At 43.0% G+C, this 17,403-nt stretch overlaps 1 pseudogene; it reads right to left on the reverse strand.

Moving 5' to 3' along the window:
* Positions 1-2,381: 2,381 nt before the first annotated feature.
* On the reverse strand, positions 2,382-2,501 carry LOC120933984 (annotated as a pseudogene).
* Between the last annotated feature and the right edge of the window lie 14,902 nt (positions 2,502-17,403).

Here is a 17,403-nt window from a genome sequence, read left to right on the forward strand (position 1 = left end):
CGTGAAGGGAACTATCACAACTCCCAGTGGATAATGTTGTAGAATCTCAGGATGATAGAGGGAAGTGATAGAGGGAAGTGTAGCAGCCCTTGCGTGTGGCAGATAGTAAGGTCCCGCCGACATGCAGATATAAAGGCACAGCAAAGGAGCCCTTCAGATGGACACGGCAAGCCCCGCCGGTGTCCGTGACGTCACCGAATCTCCAACGGAACTCCCTGAAGGCCCGGAAGCCGGCGGAGAGGTGAGTACCAATCAAAATAATTTTGATCCATCAAAAAAATTAAAGATTAATCGATGAATTAATAGTTAATTTCCACAGCCCTAATATATATATACATCCATATTTTAAATTACTATTTTTTAATTCAATTGAAACATACACATTTATATGGATATTATTATATGTATCAGAAAGTTAAATGATGAAATAATGTATATGTAAATTCCTAAATTTATATATTTTAGATATCTACCATATATTTTTACTCACCTGAGAATGAATGTTGTTCATGAAACTTGTAGAGGACAGTTATACTTCATGTGAAGACTTATGTAAAATATGTAATGTGTAAATACTATGTTCTAATGGTAAAAAAAATATGTAAGATATACTGTATGTACGAAAAGCAATGTTACCAGCCTCATAAAAATATTTCTACATTTAATAGGTGTTTTAAGCAAGTTAAGTTGTAAAGGCTGAAGGTTTTTTACCCCCTCAACCCCCCCTTACACTTACTTAAGCCCCTCGATCCAGCGTTGTGCACGAGACCCAAGGCTCTCTCCCTCCTGATTGGCTGAGATGCAGCAGTAGGAGCCATTGGCTCCAGTCACAAGGATCAATTTATGGTCTTTACCCAGAACAGCTGCCACCTTCCAGCATCCTCCAGACAAGGTCCAGTGGGTGGGACAGTCCTTCTCCAGACCAGATCCCTTGTGGTGGAATTTTTTCTATTGAAAAGCCTGTGGCGTGCATAACACAACCCAAAAACTTCACCCGGTGCAGGAAAAAATGTGCACACACATAAAGAGTGAAACACAAAAAACTGTGACGGGTGCTGCGTCAAATGGTCCTCCGAAAAGGACGCAACCCTGATCCCCCGGGGCGTTAGTCTCCTGGCAGGGACTAGAGTAATCTGTGGTCCGTGCAGCCGAAGCCAACACGGACCCAACTTCCTTGGGGGGTCTGCCGAAACAGAACCCTCCTCGGTGAGGCTCCCCCGAAGGGAGACCCCATGAGAGCAGGCGAACTAAGCCAGAAGGCCATGTCCACCTACTCCCAAGACGTTCAGGGCTGGCCCGAGGACCGACACCCTACTAATCACACATAAAGTGCAATAACAAAAAAAAGACGTAACATGACAACACGGGGAAAAATAAAAAAGAAAGTGGGGGAGAAGGAAGGTGGGAGAGGTTAGTGGAAAGTGACCATCGTACAATACGATGGCCGGCCCTCCGGCCAGGAAACAAAAATTCCCCTGGTCCTAGCCAAAAGGCAGGTGTTAAAAAGTGTGTTGTGGAGATCGTGACCAAAGTGCCATACGGTAAGTGCCCCTCGAACACTTGTGCAATGTATGGCACCCCTGGACTGCCACTCCAGGGGCACTATCTCCACAGGATTTTCAACGGACCCTGACCCCCGCCCGGACCAGCAGCACCCTTCCCAGCCAGGAAGGTAGGAGTTCAGAGAGATCGGGGAGAGCCCACCTCAGCAGGCTACTCCCACAACCCCCATCCCTCCCACCTAATCACGTTTGGGAAATACTAACCGCTTTTCCCGACGAAAAGAGGAGCAAGGGTTCTCTCCCAAACAACTGACTGGGGCAGGCACCACCAAATCCAGGCCAGAGGCCAGGGGCCCAGCCCTCCAGCTTCGACCTCATGCCTCTCTGTCTAAATCAGAAGGCTTCCACCTCCACGCCAGCAGGTTTAGCGTCCGCCGACTGCCATCCCTTTCCACCTCGCCGTGTACTGGGCAGGGGTCAAGTCCTAGGGAAAAAAGTGTGGGAACTTCCACCCAAGATCCACTCCCCCCACCTAAAAAAAAAATATATATATATACGCTCATATGCATAATTACTAAACCGCATGTTTTTTCTAAATCCTGTGATAACTCGCGGCAGACCTCCGCAATGTCTCCTGGGAACAATGACAAAAGCTCCCAGGAGACATTGCGGCATCGAGGAAGTGACGGAATACCCGCACACTACCCGATGAATCCATATACAGGAAGCGGCCAGTAACATAAAGGAGGATTACTAAGGTTCCCTTGCCCCTGACAGTAACTCGAGCTGGGCATCGCCGCTTAGTGAAGGATTGGCTCGGGCGGCTAGGCTGCTCTCAGCTGCTCTAGTCCTGCAAAGGGAACTGAGTTCCTGCTGTGAAAAAAGTGCAGGAACTCCGTTCCCACGCGTTCCCGCAGGACTTGAGCCCTGGTACTGGGGACGGTCAGCAACTGATAAGAACAGATACTACACTTGATCTTAGCCAAAAGGCTGAGAATTCTGCAATCAGATTCTAACAAGGTCCATCCAGGCTGCATTGTTCATGGTGTGCCCTTCAGGCTCTGGAACCCTCCTATGGAGAGAGAAGCCAGCTCTCCAGGGCTTTAGACTATTTATCACTTTTCCAGCCCCAACTGGACACTTCTCTCCAGGGATTGGCTGGAGCATGATAAATATTTAGGCTTTTTTTTGCATCTCCCTCCCTAAGCACTGGAAGATTCTTCTAGAGGCAGGGTGAAGCAATCAAACTCCCAGCCTTTGAAACCCCGAACAGACCAGAACAAATGATTACTGCTCCTTTAATTACAGAAGAACTCAAAAACTAAATGTATCTAGTAACCTATGCTAGGTGCTACAAAAACAGTTATTAGTTTCTGCTATACAGACAAAATTACAGCTCACCGCCAGTAGCACTCTGACCTTACCAGAGTTTTGAAGTCTCCACCTGTAAATCAGTTCCCTCCTTTTGATCCAGATCACCAACACCCTTCCCCTAGAAAAATGCTTATTTTCAACCCGCTTTAAAGGGGCCACAACCCAAATAATGAGGATACATATCTCCTCTCAGTATACAGTATTTATATATACATTTTTTTTTTATTATTATTTATTTATTTAAATAAAAAATATGAGTCACTGACTGAAAAGCTATCTCTTTGCCTCTGATGGAATAATGTACCGTATGTACCAATGTAATAAAATCCATCTCCGAATAAACAGATACGATACACCTTCTAAAAATAATCTATTTCTGTGCATGTATGTCGAAACCTGTTAAGGGATTACAATTTCAAAAGTGCATGAGTACTTTGTTTACTGTGTATATATAGACCAATATATATTAAAATCAGTCATCACTTTTGAGAAGTATGTAAGATGATTAGGAAAGTCCCCAATCTCATAAAGCTATGATTCACTAGGCAGTCTGGGAAAACTCATCTCTTCCGGGACGCCTACCCCGCCTCCACCTTACAACTCTACTTTTACTTTCTCTGTCAGCTCAGTGGGACTAATCAAAGGGTACTTAAAGGGGTTGTAAAGGTTTGTTTTTTATTTTCTAAATAGGTTACTTTAAGCTAGTGCATTGTTGGTTCACTTACCTTTTCCTTCGATTTTCCTTCTAAAGCCTCGTACACACGGTCGGACATCCGACAAACTTTCCCTTGGATTTTTGTCCGAAGTGAGTTGTCCGGTCACACCCATAGCATACACACGCTCGGACATTTCTGCAAACTTTTCTAATACTTTCCCAACATCACGTGGTTTTTCTGCTCTTTTCTGCTCTTTACCGCCACCCTTTGGTTATCTTCTGCTATTGTTGGTTGATTTTCACATTGGTTCTGAGCATGCGTATTTGCACTTTGTACAAAAGTCCGATGGCTTGCTGTACACACGGTTGGACTAGGCACCATCAGACTTTTGTTGTGGAAAAGTTTGTCCGTTTGCAGACCAAATTTTTTGTCCGACGAAACCTGAAAAAGCATACACACGATCGGACAAATTTGAAAACTTGTTGATTTTGAAGTTTGTTGGCCGAAAGTCCGACCGTGTGTATGGGCCTTTAATGTTTTTTTTCTTTGTTTGTCTGAATTTCTCACTTCCTGTTCCTCTGTAAGGTGTTCAGTAAGCTGTTCTAAATGACTTTCCACCGCTCGGATGATGGTGGAAAGCTTACTGAGGAGAAACCGGAAGTGAGAAATTCAAACAAAGAAAATAAACAGTTAGGCCCCATACACACGAGAGGATTTATCCGTGGATACGGTCCACCGGACCATTTCCGCGGATAAATCCTCTCAAGGATTTTGATCTGATGGAGTGTACTCACCATCGGATCGAAATCCGCGCCGAAATCCCATCGCGATGACGTGTCGCGCCGTCGCCGCGATGATGATGCGGCGACGTGCGCGACGCTGTCATATAAGGAATTCCACGCATGCGTCGAATCATTACGACGCATGCGGGGGATTGATTCGGACGGGTTGATCCGGTGAGTCTGTACAGACCAGCGGATCAATCCGTTGGGATGGATTCAAGCGGATAGATTTGAAAGCATGTCTTCAAATTTGTATCCGCTGGAAATCCATCCCAGGGGATAAAAAATCGCGGAAACAGATCCGCTGGATCATACACACCAGGGGATCTATCCGCTGGAGCCGGTCCGCGGATCAATTCCAGCGGATGTATCCTCTCGTGTGTATGGGGCCTTAGAAGGGACATCTAGGGAAAGGTAAGTGAACCAACAATGCACTAGCTTAAAGCGGTTGTAAACCCGCATAAATTTTTTTTTTTTTTACACCTGCAAGGAAAAAGCCATAATGAGCTAGTATGCACCGCATATTAGCTCATTATGGAAATACTTACCTCGGAACAAGGTAGGGAACTTACCTGGTCCACCCTGAGCCGAGCCGAGCGTGTCTTCCGGGTATCGCCGCTCCAGCGCTGTGATTGGCTGGAGCGGCGATGACGTCACTCCGGCGCATGCGCGCGGGAGATTTCCTTTCCGGCATGGGTCGGCGGGGGGTGGCCCTTTAGCCGAGGATCCCCCCTGCGCATGCGCCGCTGCAATCAGCAGCGCATTGCGAGGGGAATATCTCCTAAACCGTACAGGTTTAGGAGATATTCTTTATACCTACAGGTAAGCCTTATTATAGGCTTACCTGTAGGCAAAAGTGAAAAAAGTGGGTTTACAACCACTTTAAAGGAACCAATTTAGAAAATAAAAGACGAACCTTTACAACCCCTTTAAAACAGAGGTTTAGATCTTGTCTCTGTATTCATTTCTGAAATACAGTTTGCTAAATCCAAAGACAAATTGTCTCACACGCAATAAACTTTAGAAAGCTGAACCTGTCAAATATGATGACACTTGTCACCTGTGCAGCACAGACTTCATGACAACGGATCTGCTCAACTACTATTGTGGACAATCCTATGCAGGTTTGACAGGTATTTCCAAATTTTAGCAGGTTTCTGTTGGCAAGATAACACAATTATCCAGGTTTACAAAAACCACCATCTATACAGCAAAGCAAGGTAAAAGAGAAAAAGAAAAATAGTTAAAGTACTTTGCCAAAGATGAGCGTGTTGGGCACCCTCACAGAGATATAGCTAACATACATTATGGGGCATTCTGTCTGGGACCACATGGGATTTTGTGCCACAGATGGGTCATACTCAGCACAATCTGCCCTCTTCCAGGGACTGCTAAGAAAAAATAACACTTTACCAGAGATACTGAGCACAGAGAACTCTGGCAGAGACATCCTGAGGGCAGTCTGTTTGGGAGAAGACTCTGCCAAGGACATTATAAGCACAAGAGGTACTCTGCCAGGAAAATTTTGAGCAATTGAATTGGTTGTAAAGGTAAAAGTATTTGTTTTGTTTTTTACCATAATGCATTCTCTGCTCTTACAGCAACATTGTTTCCTTCTGGGATAAAGGTTTTACATAAGTAAGTTCTTGAGTTTAATACCACCTAAAGGCAAATTTTCTCTCTGTTTTGAGGTGGAACACATGATTGTGTATGGTCTATTGTTCCTAGTAGGGTTGTCCTGATACGGAAACTAGTATAGGGACAGACACCGAGCATTTGCGCGAGTACTTGTATTGAAATGGGAAGTCAGCGGGCGGAGTGAGCGGGGGGAGTGAGCGGGCGGAGCGCCTGGCGGAGTGTCGAGCGAGTCCTCAAGCAGGTAAGCTGGCAGGTGGTTCAGAGTGCAGGGCGCAGCCGCATCATCACTATCGGTCGCAGAAGTGACGCTCTGTGTTGCCGTCAGTGCTTGAAAATCCTGATGCCCATTTTGGAACACCCTGCACTTGGCCACAGTATGCCAGCAGCGAACATCTTGTTACACTCAGCCTATATAATTTGGGCTGGGTGTAACAAGATGACTGCTACTGCTTTAATGCGGCCGAGTGCAAGGAGTACCAGGATGGGCATTGCAGGCAGCCTTCCCTAATGGCATTTTAGTGCCTGCCCATCAGTACCCATAAATGTCACCTATCAGTGCCCAATGCCCATAAGTGCCATCTTTCAGTGCCAGCCATCTGTCAGTGCCAGCCAGCCGTCAGTGCCATCTGTCAGTGCCAGCCAGCCATCAGTGCCAGCCAGCCATCAGTGCCAGACATCTATCAGTGCCAGCCAGCCGTCAGTGCCATCTTTCAGTGCCAGTGCCATCTGTCAGTGCCAGCCAGCCGCCATTGCCAGCCAGCCATCATTGCCAGCTATCAGTGCCATCTACTAGTGTCAGCAAGCCATCAGTGCCATCTGTCAGTGCCAGCCAGCCATCAGTGCCATCTGTCAGTGCCAGCCAGCCATCAGTGCCATCTGTCAGTGCCTGCCAGCCATCAGTGCCAGCCATCTATTAGTACTGCATATCAGTGCCACCTAATCCTATCAGAGGTGGCCGATTGAAATACAGCATTGCCCAGTAAGGGCAAAACTGCTTGTAGTTTGAACAAACACTGCAGTTCCCTGCTCCAGAATGGCTGCAATTAAGCCGGGTAACACACAGGAGACATCGGCCTGTTAAAAAATAAAATGGCAGACATTTGCCAATGGTGGAGAGCGCTGATCGGAGGGTTTTGGTGGCTTGTCAGAACACAATAGCTCAGCAGGGGAGATCACTATACTAACTTCACATTAGGTAGTATAGTGGCTCTGACTGGAGCTGACAGTTTTTTATCCTCAAAAGGGATACGCCGGCGTATCTACTGATACGCCGTCGTATCCCTGTTTCTATCTTTGGAACTGATCCACAGAATCAGTTTACCATAGATAGGCAGAAGATCCGACATGTGTAATTGAATTACACTGTTGGATCTTAAGGATGCAATTCTAGGCCGGCCGCTAGGTGGCGAGGCCATTGCGGCCGGCCTAGAATATGCAAATGAACACTTACGGCAATCCACGAACGTTCCGACGGGCCCGTCGCGCTGAATCTACGTCGTTTACGTTGAGTTACGCTGTGTAAAACTAGGGCTAAGTCCTATTTGCCTAAGCCCTATTAAGTATGGCCGTCGTTCCCGCGGCGAAATTTTAAACTCTACGTCGTTTGCGTAAGACGTCCGTTAATGGCGCTGGATGCCATTTACGTTAACGTCTAAGCAAATGACGTCGGAGCGACGTCTGTTAGCGCAATGCACGTCGGGTAAGTTACCCGACGGAGCATGCGCAGTACGTCCGGCGCGGGAGCGCGCCTAATTTAAATGGGACTCGCCCCATTAGATTCGGCACGCCTTACGCCGGACACATTTAAGTTACACCGCCGCAAATTTCAAGGTAAGTGCTTTGCGGATCGGGCACTTAGGTAGAAATTTTGAGGCGGTGTAACTTATATCGGAAGATTTAAGTTACGCAGGATATTTGTGGATCTGGCCCAGAGTGTGCAAGTGTAAGAATTCACTGTGATTTGAAGCCAAAGGGTAGTCACACCAATTATAGATTTGATTTCGATTTTCTGTTCGCTCAATTAAACTATTAAAATATATATTTTTGAAAACATTCCTACTTTACAGCATTTTTTCTCACCTGTCTAAAACGTTTGCATTTTACTGTATAATCTTCCATTATATACAAAAAAAAAAAAAACATAAATGAGTTATACTAAACTGCCAGCGATTTTTATTTTTTATGGCACAGGTCTTTGAAGGACACTGAAGGAATGGCCCGGCTGAAGGGCATGTGCCAGTGATGTCACTGGCTGCATGCAGGGCTGTCTTTACCGCAGGGCAAATGGGGCCGGATGGCAACCCCCCTTTTTTTAATTATTATTTTATTTCTTTTTTTTCTTTAATTTTTTTTTTTTATATATTTTTTTTTATTAAAGGGCTCAGAGGTCCCCAGGGCCCCATGTGGCAAACACCCTTTTTTATTTTTTTATAAATGTTTATTTTTTTTATTTTTGTTTATATATATTTTTTTTATTATTAAAGGGCCCAGAGGTCCCCAGGGCCCTGGATGGCAACCCCCCCTTTTTTTTTATAAATGTTTCTTTTTTATATATATTTTTTTTATTTTTTATTAAAGGGCCCAGAGTTCCCGGATGGCAACCCCCTTTTTTTTGTAATTTTTATAAAAAAAAAAAATTATAAAGGGCCCAGAGTTCCACAGGGCCCCAGATGGCAACCCCCTTTTTAAAAAAAATATATATATTTTTTTATATATATTTTTTATTTCTTATTTTCTTTTTATTAAAGGGCCCAGCGGTCCCCAGGGCCCCGGATGGCTACACCCCTTTTTTTATATATATTTTTCTTTCTTTCTTTTTTTGTAAAGGGCCCCCCGCTTCTAAATTCGCGGCAGCCCCCCCTGCTTCTCAATTTCAGGCGGCAGCACCCCCCCCCCGGTTCTCTGCTCCAGGGGGCCCATGCCTGAAGCTGTGTAAGTGGCCCCATAATTCCTGATGGCGGCCCTGCCGCCCGTTAAGCCCCTGTGCTGCCCACAAATCAGGCTGAAAATCATCAGCGGCACGCAGCCAGTGACAGTACTGCTTCCCTTCCCAGTGTTTTAAAATGTACAGCACCCCTGGCTTCCCTTTAGACGTGCACTTCTCCCTTCCTGCCACTGGGTGCTGCTTGTATATAAAAGTGAATTAGAATGTGATTTTATAACATCCCCAGTTTGCTCTTCCCGAGGCTGACTTCTTCATGTCCTGCTCCTCAAGGTATGTCACTGTTTGCTAATCTATATTGTAAATAGAAGTTTTCTGAAGAGTGTGCCCAAAGTCTTTATAATATTTGATGATTCACTGCAGGTCTGGTCAGTGTTTTAAAAAGTTCCTCTATTTTACACATGGCATGGCATGGGGGTCACAGCACAGTCTGTCCATTCTGCTTTTGCACCATGGTACCCCATGCCATGCCATGTGTAAAATAGAGGAACTCTTTAAATCACAGACCAGACCTGCAGTCCAGGCTGAGTAAGGCCTCAGAGCACATGGCATTACTGTCTGTATTTAACTGCTTGATGTGCTTATTTTGGGCCTGGCTGGTTAACATGTATGTGTTTTGGCGGCCCACATTTGCGCAGGCACAGCAGCCCATTCATTTGAATGGGCCGCCATGCCTGCGTTTCCTGCAAAGAAAAGCGCATGCCTCATGTAATAGGCTGCGCACACGGCACGCCTATGCCCATCAAACACTGAAATACAGCACTGTCTGTCCATTCTGCTGTCTGCTGTGACTTAAAGAAGAAAAATGTTACTGCGCTGATCTAATTATCCAGAGGTATTTAATCTCTGGGAATATGGACATAAGTGAAATGTCAGGGCCACAATGTACCCAATCTTAAATGTGAATAACCTGAATACAAACAATAAAAAATATAAGAAATATATGAGTCATACAAATGTGACACAGTGATTTCAAACTTAAATCATATATCATATCTAGATCAGTGTGTCAGCATACAATCCATATGCCACAGTGCTTCTATGAGAAAAATGGCTGTTGTTGCTGCTACTGACCAACCAAATAGTGAAAACAATACGAAAGATATTACAAAAAAATTATATATATATATGTGTGTGTATAAAACACAATATGCAGTATGCCAACTGCACCGTGAGTTGTCCAATAACCGATATTGGAACAAAATAAAATAAATATCAATAAAAGTGAAATAATTATCAAACAACCATACAAATGTGCAATGTGCTGGCTGCACTTAAAAATAGTCCAAATGACAGGCAATCTTGCTCTTATACAATAGGTTCCAGCAAACACAAGGTTCAATATTGGTAATGCTGTGTACAGGAAAGTGCTGCTATCTCTTCCACCCGACAAAGATGTGCCACCATCACCAATGGTTAAAATAAACACTCACCAGACCCCAGATATTATTAGGCTCCAAAGTGGTGTCTTTTCTTTGTTGGTCAGTGGGTGTTGCCTCCTTTTCCCTTTTACAAGGTGTCATCAATTCCTCAAAAACAAGGGGCTCATCATGGTGTAGTATATTAAAATATGTATTTATTTAAAAAAGGTAAAAAAATATAACACTTACAATATAAAGTGCCTCTGACCGGCACTGAGTGTCTTTGGCAGCGTCAACCGTTAAAAGCCGCTGACCAGCATTTAAGTGGCGTCCTAAGAGGTGTGCTTGCCCCGCTGTGCTCTGCATGTATTGCTACAAGGGGTCCGTGCGCGCTGGTGTGCTGCACCCTCAATGTGTGTGTCCAAACAGCCAGGGTGCAGCACACCAGCGCGCACAGACCCCTTGTAGCAATACATGCGGAGCACAGCGGGGCAAGCACACCTCTTAGGACGCCACTTAAATGCTGGTCAGCGGCTTTTAACGGTTGACACTGCCAAAGACACTCAGTGCCGGTCAGAGGCACTTTATATTGTAAGTGTTATATTTTTTTACCTTTTTTAAATAAATACATATTTTAATATACTACACCATGATGAGCCCCTTGTTTTTGAGGAATTGATGACACCTTGTAAAAGGGAAAAGGAGGCAACACCCACTGACCAACAAAGAAAAGACACCACTTTGGAGCCTAATAATATCTGGGGTCTGGTGAGTGTTGATTTTAACCATTGGTGATGGTGGCACATCTTTGTCGGGTGGAAGAGATAGCGGCACTTTCCTGTACACAGCATTACCAATATTAAACCTTGTGTTTGCTGGAACCTATTGTATAAGAGCAAGATTGCCTGTCATTTGGACTATTTTTAAGTGCAGCCAGCACATTGCACATTTGTATGGTTGTTTGATAATTATTTCACTTTTATTGATATTTATTTTATTTTGTTCCAATATCGGTTATTGGAAAACTCACAGTGCAGTTGGCATACTGCATATTGTGTTTTATACACACATATATATATATAATTTTTTTGTAATATCTTTCGTATTGTTTTCACTATTTGGTTGGTCAGTAGCAGCAACAACAGCCATTTTTCTCATAGAAGCACTGTGGCATATGGATTGTATGCTGACACACTGATCTAGATATGATATATGATTTAAGTTTGAAATCACTGTGTCACATTTGTATGACTCATATATTTCTTATATTTTTTATTGTTTGTATTCAGGTTATTCACATTTAAGATTGGGTACATTGTGGCCCTGACATTTCACTTATGTCCATATTCCCAGAGATTAAATACCTCTGGATAATTAGATCAGCGCAGTAACATTTTTCTTCTTAGAGCACTATTGACCCCCACTAAGGGCACACAGTACTGCAGCAGATCACGGTTCACATTTATTTATTTATTTCCTTTTGCGCCGGTGACACTCACAACCAATTGTCTGCTGTGACTTATCTGCAGTTCCCGCACTGTCAAACTTGCTGCATTTTTAGACGTTTAGGTCACGCTTTTAAAAACATAGTGCGTTTGTGTGTGCAAGAACTGCAGGTAAGTAGCATGGTGCAAAAGCAGAATGGATTTCAAGGCAACTGTATTTTTAAAATGCTGAATGCACCTTTTTTCTGCAGAAAAACAAAGGCATGGCAGCCCATTCAAATCAATGGGCTGCTGTACCTGCACAAATGAGGACCGCCAAAACACATACATGTGAACCAGCCAGGCCCAAAATAAGCTGGAGGGGGGCCCAAAAAAAATGTTTGCCCAGGGCCCCAACCATATTAAAGACGGCCCTGGCTGCATGTACAGTAAATATCTCCCAAACAGTGCATGTTTAAGAGATATTTACAGTATCTATAGGTAAGCCTTATTATAGGCTTACCTATAGGTAAAATTAATGTATGAGAGTTTACTCCCACTTTAAATAACAATTTTATGCTTCAGAAAATTCTGCAACTATTTCCCACATTAAATCAGTAAATCGGACAGCAGTATAATTCTACTTCAGATAAATTTCAAATGAAATGAAAGGGCACCACCCAGTGGTTACAAGATGATTTACATGTACTGCATATTTCTGACATGTTACAAGCTGGTGTTCTTTGTTTGCTTTATACACATCGTTGTTGTAAATATAGATATTTTCTGTGTTCCCACATGGTTTTAAGTTAGTCTTTTGCAGCCCTCTTTTGGGATGGTCGGGTTCGTTAAGACAAATGTTCCTCCCCACACAGGATTTTATGCTAAATATGTATTGTAGGTAAATAAAATGGCTTTCAGCTGTCCCTGATTTCTAGGGACTGTTCCCGATTTGGAACAAAGTTCCTCTTTCCTCCTCATTTGTCCTTCATATTGGTCTGTCTATATAGTTGTATATAAAATGTACTATTTATCTTTAAAAAAGTGTTTCCCAATGCTAAACCTTTTATCCAATATCTAAATTGCTGCATTTGTAAATGTCAAAAGCCAGTATAAAGGAATAGTAGAGGTAAAAAAAAAGCACCTGTGGGCTTAAAGCAGAGGTTCACCCAAAAATCAACTTTCTGCCATTAGATCCTGCATACTGCTGACATCTGCAGTATGCTGGTTTTTTTTTTTTGTACTTATCGTTTTATCAGCCGTTGTTATCTGGCTCCGAGCGGGGATTTCTGCGGGGAATAGGCGTTCCTAAGCCAAGCGGATTTGATTGACGGGCTGCTAAAGCGCGTCACGCCTTCCAAAAATACCCGAAGTGTCACTCGAGTGTTTACGGCGCTATACGGCACCTGCGCCTGCCGTGTAGAGCTGACTGCGCAGGCATGACTAAGGCATGACTAAGCACTAGTTTCAGTGTGAAACGCGTCAGCAGTCGGGTTTTATTTTATGTTGCTGTGACTTGTAGTGCTGTCCTTTTTTTAATAAAGGCTACAACTTGTTCAGAGTGCGGCTGTCCAGAAACAGTTTTTGTTCCTGCTTTCCTAATGATATGATGTTAGCTATGAAGACAGACACATATGCTCGTAAACAATATATTATTTATTTCCCAAGAAAATAGGAATATCACATACTAACAGCAGATATCTATAGAGCCCATAACAATAATAAAACAGTACATATACTTAACACGTCCTCTAGGTAGAATCCTTGATGGCTGAGCTCAGATGTTAAAAGAGAGGGCTAAGCCTCATGGCTTAGGCCCAATCCAGGATTCCATGAGGCTCTCAAGATGGCATAGAGAGCCAACAGGCTCCAGCAAAGGCCTTCAGCAAAAGAGAAAGAGCTCTCTGTTGAAAACCCTTTTTACAAAACTCAGTCATAACTCATTCAAACTCCCCCCATTGCCAGTCCTACTTGCTTTTGGACCAATCAGTGTTCACATGACAATTCTCCTAAATAGATTATATTACTGACTGTCCTGCCATACTTGACCTCTGGGGGGCAGTATTGCCCATATCATCTCCAATAGCTTGCTGTCCTTTGATCATTGCCATTACTTGTTTGCGGAGGGGCTAATCAAGGAATCTCGCAGACAGACTGGAGCCGCTAGTATCATGTAAATTTAGAGGCTTAATTGGCTACATTCCAACCTGGGGGGGGGCATCCTGTCCTCCAGGAAACTGCAAGCATCAGCCTGGCTGACCGCTGGGAATGAAAACAGATGTGTAAAAAATCCAGAAATTATATTAATTCATGTTGCCTTCCAAAATATGCCAAATGGACCATCTTACATTTTCAAATTATGAAACTCTAATCCCCAAAAATATAGTATAATATATTATAATGGATGTTTCCCATAAAGATTAAAATTAAGAGGACATCTAGTGGCCAGGAACAGGTAAAACATTATGACGATACACTTTTATGATAATAATCATATTTCTATGAGAGCGCAGACAAGTTCCTAGTCTTTTGGCAGGATCTTTTTAGTATTTCTAAGACTTATTTTAAGTCTCATGAGAAGCAGCTCTTTTATTTCATTCAAATTTTTTTAAATTTTTATTTCAGTTTGTACCACATTTATTTCACTTTATAATCTTTTTTGATTACACATTCAAAATATTGTGTTTGTTTGCGTGGGTGTGGGATATTAGATTTACTCTCATACTTTGGATGACAATTACTCATGAAACACTGTAAATTTGTATTATTTTTTTGAGACAGATAGAGCTTTCTTTTGGTGGTACGTAACCACCTCTACGTTTTTTTTTTGTGAAAAAAATACCAAAAAGTTTGGAAGAATAACACTTTTTTCTTGGTTTTGCAAATAAATACCCTTTCTTCATAAATTTAGGGCAACAATATATTCTGCTGCATTTCTTTGGATACAATAACCCAAATCAGTGTATATTATTTAGTCTGTGTGAAAGTTATAGAGTCTACAGACTATGGTAAATATATATATATATATATATATATATAAAAAAAAAATATATATATATATATATATATATATACACACCATAAGGACACTTACCTGTGCAGGGAGCCCATGATGTCGGCCCACCGAGGCCGATCTGTCCTTTGGATCCGGTGCAGGCACTGCCATTTCTTTTTTTCAATTCTTTATTTTGATATTTTTTCCTTTTACAAAAATAATCATAATACATCTTTACAGATAGAGCATCTTATACAACAATTCTACTTATTTTACTCTTATACACTTTTCATTTTAGATTTACCTTAAAGCGGAGTTCCACCCGATTTCAACACATGAGCTCATTAATATTGCACCCTATAATACATGTGAAAACTGAGGTTGTTGTTTTTTCTTTGTGTACAGTACCTGAGTATTCCGACTGCTTCCTGTCTCTCCTAAGTGCGGGTAGTCTGCAGGTAGTTCGTAACTTCCTGTAACCGCTGTGTTTCCTGGGAGCTTTTGTCATTGCTCCCAGGAGTCATTGCAGTGCCTTGTTGTTAGCTATCACGGGATTTGGTTAGCAGTAGGTGACGCGATCACAACAAACGGAGGGCGGAGGAGCATGCGCGGGAATGAGCGGCGAACATTCACTGCAACAAGGAAATGAGTGCTTGTGGGCTTCTCATGCCCACAAGCAAAATGGAAATCGCGGGACGACGAGAATATAAGTTATTGTTCTAGATGAAATCGGAAAGCGGCGGACTTGAGACATTAAAATCAGTGAGTACTATTTATGTTAGCCATAAATATATTAATGACAAAAAAAACAGTAAAAAAACTGTGGGAGATCCGCTTTAAGTAATTTTTTTTTTTTTAGTGTATTTTTGTGCGTGTACTCGAGAGAGGAGCCGGACTGCAGGAGTTGGGAGTAGGCAGGCCTCCCCCAGAGGCAATCTGCCACCTTTCTCCATGCCCCCGGGTGGCAATGGCGGGTGTGTGAGGGGGTCCTCCCACACAGCCCGCCCTACCTGCTCCGCTTTGAAGCCCAACGGGGCAGAGGGACTCCCTATAAGGGAGTGAGAGGATTAGCCCGCTCAACCAGCCCCATTAGTCCTTCGCCTCTCTTTTAGAGACCGCGTGGTCAATGTGCGTGCATGTTAACCCAATTTAGAGTGCGTGTGTAGGTGTGGTGGTTTTTGTGAGAGGGGGGTGGGCGTACTAAGCACAGGCTTACCTTGCATAGCACACCCACCGGGAGCCGGGCTGAGACCACCAAACTCAATTCACATGAAGCCGAGACCGGGATCCGAACCTCGAGCTGCAGAGGTGAATGGCTTGTCAGCGCAGTGCCAATCGCGTTGAGCCACCAGAGATCCGCTTTAATCACTCTTTACCAGAACAAGAAACTTTTAAATTCTCCTATCCCTAATTTCTCCTTTATCATTAAACTTATTTAGTTTTGATCTATTCTTATACTATATCTTTGTTACTTTACTATCCACCTAGCACATTCCCTAGATACCCCCCTCCCCCCCAAGAAATAAATAAACCTGAGATACCGGTTTAATCTTAGGACAGTTAAATAATAAGCAAATATGTAAAAAAAAAAAAAAGTTCCTCCCTTTGTCCCCCCCCCACTCCCTGTATGCAACATAGGGAGCCCAGATCTGTTGGTACTTATCCTCCTGCTCTTTCATACACATAGTTAGATTTTCCATTTGTTGGACTTCTGTTATTTTTGCCATCCATTGTGCTTTAATTGGAGAGACATTGCTTTTCCAGAGAGCTGGGATACATGATTTCGCCATTGTAAGCAAATGTCTCAGCAATGAATTTTTATATTTTTCAGTCGAAAGAGGGATGTCAAAAAGCAGGCAGGCGTCTGGGTTATCTCCAAGAGACACATCAATGATTTCTTCCACTGAGACTATTTTCCAGAAATTCTTTATTTCTGGGCATTCCCAGAAAATGTGCATCATAGTGCCAAAAGTTCCTTGACAATGCCAACACAGGTTGGATACCTGTGGATATATATGATTCAATACTTCTATACCACCTGCTCAAAATCTTATTGCCATTTATCACTGCCATTTCTAATTCAGGGAAATCGGGGAAGCCTGAAGGCTCCACTGCCAGTTTCCTACTACGCATGCACGAGTCACACAGCGCTTTCTGAATGGCCCCTTTTGTCTTCTGGGACACACACAGGTCCCAGAAGGCAGTGGAGGAGCAGGAGGAAATGACACCCTGGGCCATGGCGAGATAGAACTGAAGTACACTCAGTACTACAGAAAAGGCAAGAAAGAAGAAAAAAAAAGTTATCCAAAAACGTTATCCAAATCTAAGTATTGTATTGCCTCATAACTCCATTTACTTGTAAGTTTAATGCCATATCGGTTGTTGTTCATATGGGTCATGAAAGAATGCAAGTCCTCAACTGACCCCTCCCATAAGAAAAACAGGTCGTCAATATACCTCCGATATAGCCTTAACTGTGGCCATTTTTCTGTAAAAATGTCCTCATCTATTCAAAAAAAATTGGCTACACTAGGGGCATATTTTGCTCTCATAGCCACCCCTTTGACTTGATTATAAAAATCACCTCCGTACCAAATGAAGTTATTAGACATTTTCAGTCCTTCAATTTAAAAATGCTACTTGGCTTTGTTTCAAACTGGTATGTCTATGCAGAGACCATTTTACAGCGTCCAACGCATCATTCTGTTATATGTTGGTATAAAGGGATTC

This window comes from Rana temporaria, chromosome 3, assembly GCF_905171775.1.
Source record: "Rana temporaria chromosome 3, aRanTem1.1, whole genome shotgun sequence".
In the NCBI taxonomy this organism is placed as follows: Eukaryota; Metazoa; Chordata; class Amphibia; order Anura; family Ranidae; genus Rana; species Rana temporaria.